The following is a 5186-nucleotide window of genomic DNA, read 5'->3' as shown; positions in this document are numbered from 1 at the left end:
TAGGGCACTAAGGTGTGCCTGCTCCTCTAAGGGCAGAAGCAGACTAGCAAAGGAGCCAAGCAGGCTAGGCAAAGCTCCACAGCTGCAGGTTGCCAGAGTAATAGGCAAGCAAGGCAATTAACCAGCACCTGCAGGTGATCAGCTGACCGGAAGGAGGAAGAGCCCAGGAGGCATATAAATTCAGGGCTGGGGCTGGCCAGGTTCAGTCTCCCTGGTAAGTGGCAGCAGAAGAAGCTGCTATGCAAGAGAGTTGCCTTATACAGCTGGCTGCCTGGTTTGCTACTTCCAAGTGTAGTAAGGCCCCAGGAGCCCATAAGGTACCCAGGGCTAGGAAGCATGTGGTACAAGGGCTGAAGTTTGCCTTCTTAAAGGGGCAGAGCATGGTCTCTTTTTGGTTATGTTATTGCCCAGAGGCTTATGTTTGTGTTATTGTTTGCACTGGTGGTTTTGGGATGAGGCTATAAGGGGAGGAGGAGGCCTCATTAGTGCCCAAAGAGTTACAGCTTCAGAGGCCCAGTGCCAGGGAGGACCAGGTGATAAGAGGAGGTTGATGAGAGTTAGTGTCTCAAAGCTGGACTCAACATAGTGGGTTTAGGCTAGAAGGCCTAGCTGTATTAAAGGGGCAAAGACCACACAGGCTGAGGCCATAACAGAATGTATAACAATGGTGTAACACCCTTGAGGCATGGGGTGTGGTAAGGGAAAAGTTGGAGCTATGTAGTTAGCCCATATGGCTTGAGGTGTCCTGTGTGGCACAGTACTGCTAGAGGTCCAGCAAAAGGCTCAAGGATCAGTGAGTTCTAGTGAGGTTTAGTGGACTGGGGCCATACAAAGGTCATGGGCAGCCTCCTAATTTATTTTACCATCAAGATATGGCAGGGGAGAGAAGAGGGCATCCCCAGGGCAGAGCTGGCACGGTCATGGAGCTGCCAGAGGCATCACGGCCACCCCTGGGGATTCTGGTCCATGACACGTAGTAGCCAACCACACAGACTAATTTACTGTGGAGTAAATGCTGAACATGCAGATGGTGATGCTTTGCTTGGTGATGCATCTTGTGTAACCGCACCCACTAAAAATCAGTGAAAGTTCTGCTATTGGCTTAAATGGGAGCAGGAATGGGCCCAAATGTAGGGAATGTCAACACACAGAATTGCACCAGTTTGTTTTAAAGTGATTGCTGCAAAGGCTGAGTAGATACTTCAGTTCATCTTAAGCTGGTAAGGAAGTAGTGATGATAGTGTTTTTGTAGCCATGATGCCCCAAGAAATGCATGAGAAATTAGGGGTTTTTTTCCAATATATTTTATTGGACAAACTGTGCAGTTGGGGGAGAGGTTAGATATGTTTTGGGCACAAATCCTCAGATTCCCTCAGGTTTATTGGGAACACATTTAAGTGAAATAGAAGCAAGAATATCTTCACAGGAGTTTGCAATAGTTTAACAAAACTAGTGCAATTCTGTATATTTACAGAGCTGTAGGTCCCAAGCCTGCATGTTAATCCACATGGACAAACTCCTGTGCCCTGTTAACTTTGATGGGATTCTTCTGCAAATAGGAGTATTCTGCCCAGCACAGCTTATTTTGCAGGATTGTGGCTATAAGTATAGAACGCTTCCTGCAAGAGGTGAGGGGACCCTCTGAAGTCAGTGAGTAGAGACCACTCAGCATCTCAGTGGCTAGATGCTGAAGTGCTTGCCCGGTAGATTACTGTAGTCCTGAGAAGCTGTTCTATTGCAGTTTCCTCTTCTTACATCTAACTTCTTTGCTTTAGAATATCCAATGCTTATTTTCAGCCCAACTAAACATCTTCTTTCTAAAAGGCTGACAGCTTCTCTTCAGCTGCTTTCATGTGCAGAGTTCTAATAAAAAAACCCAAAACAACCCCCTCCCCCCTGCCGCCATAGCTCATTAAATATGAAGGCCAGACATTGTTCTGGGTTTATTTTAACTTTACTGTTAATTTGTCATGTGTTATTTCTTTGTACAAATCCCTTACCAGGTTACATCTGTTCAGATTTATTGCTCTCTTGATCCTATGATAAAAGCACTCAATGGTGTGGAAAGATATATCCTTGGGGCATTACAAATAAAAATAATTGCAGAGTTTTTTATTAGGTAAAAAATTCAAAGTTGGAAAAATATAATTAACTATACTGTCACAAATTGAGCATTTTAAATTAGTGTAGCTGTTTTAATTTTCTGAGCATATTTTATACAAAGATAAGTAAAGAATGTTATTTCCTATGTTATCTGGCATGTAAGGTAACTTGTCATACACCTGTTATTCTATTTCTGCAGTGGAAGCTCGGTAACTTGCACCAATGTCTAGAGGGGCATTTGTGAATCTTTGTAAATGAGAAAATAAGAAGCAAATCTTGGGACAACTGAAATTAGTGACAAACCTCCATTGACTTAATTGGGACTGCAATTTGGCCTTGTGGCCACATTATGGAATGGTACCAACCAAGCATCCTCGACTTCTACTAATTTCAGTGGGAGTTGAAAGAACCTCCTGGAAAGAGAGGAAACCATGACAAATAAATTAATGTACTAGAAAAAGTATTGGATCACAAGCTGTACTTTATACGTATTGCTTTCACAGCTGGGATTTAGTTCATTCTTTGAGATACTGCTTAAAGACAAGAGAGCTTCTTGAATAGGATACTGGATTTGGAGCCAGAAGTTTGTTCTGTTCTCAGTGCTGGCATTGATTTGCTATGTGATCTTGCAGATTATCTCACACCTTTGGCTGGATCCAGACATGCAGGCATGTGTGGTTTGTGGTGCTGTAAACCTTTTTGCAGTGCCACAAACCACACACTAATCAGCTCATGGCATTGCTGATTTGCAGCGCTGGGGCAAAAATTGCTACTAGTATTTCTCAGAAGCACAAAAAAAAAAAAAATTCCCAGAAAATAAGTGGCACAACCCATGCCAAAATGGTAAGTGCTGCTTGCTGCGGAGCCCCTGTGCTGAGGCACCCTGCCACCCAGCCAGTTGTTCCCTCAAGAAGGGGGAGCAGGCAGCCCTGGGCCACTACTATTTGTGGGCATGCCCCTGCTCATGTGGACTCAGTTTTTGCTTTCCCTAATATCCTTTGCCCATCTTATCTCTTCAGACAAGATGGTAACTCTTTGGGACAGGAGTTCTCCTTGGAGTAATCTGTACATGTTCTATGCCCAGCAAAATGGAGTCTCAATCTTAGCTACAATCTCTAGGCATTGCCTTAATACAAATAATGATATATCTGAACAGAGTACAAAATGTAATGTATCAAAATGAAGTGTTAGTAATGAGATCTCACACTGCAGCATCTGTTGTTACATCTCTGAGTGATGGACAAAGACCACCATTTTTTTATTCCCATTACAAAGTGTATAGTTAAGGAAACTGCAGATTAAGAATATTCTTGAGCAGCATTAATTCACACTTAAACTTCATTATTCATTTTCATAGAGTTCACTTGTTTACTGTAAAGCTGTATAGAAAAATTAGCTGCATGCTGTAAAAGATTAGCCTTCCACCATTTACTGACTTATATTTGCTAGTAGAGAACATAGGGTATATATTAATATGGGACATTGTATTCCTTTCTGCCCCCATTTTAGCATCTGAGCTTTCCTGTAAACTAGTTCCCCACACATTCCACACCACTAGCCACAGAGTAACTATGGATTTTAAATAGCTCTTGTCCCCAGCCCCTCCTCTACAGTTATTCCTTCAGCCCTCAACAAAAATATTTACAAAAGTGGCAGCAGGTTTTAAATATTCATTTTTATTGTGGTACTACATGGCCCAAAGGGCATGTCAAGAGGCCTCTATAAAATAAAAAAAAGAAGCAGTGAGATTAATTTATTGCACCTCTTAATATTCTGTTTCACCAGCTAAGAATAGAGGGAAGTAGTTAGTCAAGAATACATGCAGAATTTTTAACAGAGTAAATAAGTTTATTTGCTGTATTATTAATTGCCCTAATTTTCTAGAGGATCATGCAATTTAAATGAGTCCAGGGCTCCCTCTTTATTTAGTACGAGTGATTCTTGCTCGTAAAAAGATATTTTTCGGAACTTTGATTTACTCATTGAAGCCCTAATCCTACAAACAAAGCAGAAAGTGTACCTTTGTGAGAGCCCCACTAAAGAAAACAGCTACATCAACATTGGAAAGCACGTACCATTAGCATGTACATTCACTAGCATCATAAACATAATTTTCTCTTTTGTGTAGGGTAGGGCAGCAAGATTTAATAAAAGTGTTACTACTACAAGCGTGGTCAGGAATAAGTTGTGCCTGCTTATACCTGGGGATTTGTTGGTAAAAATGTGCAAGTGCACATCGTTCGAAGAGATACACCTCACTGGCAGAATCTGCACTGGTCAAGTGTGAAATTAAGCACCTGCAGATTGTTGGAGGGTACTGAGTCACAAGGACAGTAGCAGGCAGGGTAGATTTGCACCTTTATAGACTGTCATTGGTGGCAATCCCTCGATTCAAGGATGATCTCTATCATGGCTCATTGATGAGACTCTACCAAAATATTACATATATGCAGATACATCACTGGATGGTATGTGTATCTCAGAACATTCAATAGGTTCACCCTTGCTATACTTAGTAGTGATGCTCTTGCTAGCAGAAGAGTAGTGGGAATAGTAGTCAAAATATTACATGACTCGAAGCATCAAACTTGCACAAAAATCTGCTGGCATATATGGATGTTAGCCAGAAAGATACCAAGATCCAGATCTACAGTGCAGTCTCCTCTTAGGCTGTAAAATGTGGGTGACCTACCATCAGCATCTCAAGAGCCTGGAGAAGTATCACTAATGATACCTGTGGAAAATCAAATGAGAAGATTGCTGCACAAACCAGCATCCTTGCTGAAGCCAACATGACCAGTGCTGAGTCAGTGAACCTCAAGCACCAACTTTGGGCTGGGCACTGTGTGGATACCTGAACCTTGACTCCCAGAACCACAGGTGACTCATGGGGGGGGGGCATGTGCCCCCTTTGACATTGGCCACTGCTGACACCAGCTTCTGCAGGTGGTCACTGATCACTGCTCACCACCCTCCCCCTGCCCCCCACTGGCTTCTGTGTGTGATTGCTGCTTGCCACCCTGCTGCCATTGCTGCCCCCCCAGTCTCGGGAGATACCAGCGCCCAGAACAATTGCTCTACTC

The 5186-nt window shown here is 42.9% G+C and overlaps 1 long non-coding RNA gene across 1 annotated transcript; it reads right to left on the bottom strand.

Moving 5' to 3' along the window:
• Positions 1 to 2481: 2481 nt before the first annotated feature.
• On the bottom strand, positions 2482 to 4954 carry LOC109291490. The gene is made up of 3 exons (XR_002095863.1): positions 4796 to 4954; positions 4616 to 4703; positions 2482 to 2516 (listed from the first exon to the last, which is right to left on the bottom strand). It is a non-coding gene; the product is annotated as an uncharacterized LOC109291490 (long non-coding RNA).
• Positions 4955 to 5186: the final 232 nt, after the last annotated feature.

This window comes from Gavialis gangeticus, unplaced genomic scaffold (assembly GCF_001723915.1).
Source record: "Gavialis gangeticus isolate Ggan-Ray unplaced genomic scaffold, GavGan_comp1, whole genome shotgun sequence".
Lineage (NCBI taxonomy): Eukaryota > Metazoa > Chordata > Crocodylia > Gavialidae > Gavialis > Gavialis gangeticus.
The sequence above is the reverse complement of the archived record's forward strand: the minus strand, read 5'-3'. Positions and strand labels throughout refer to the sequence as shown.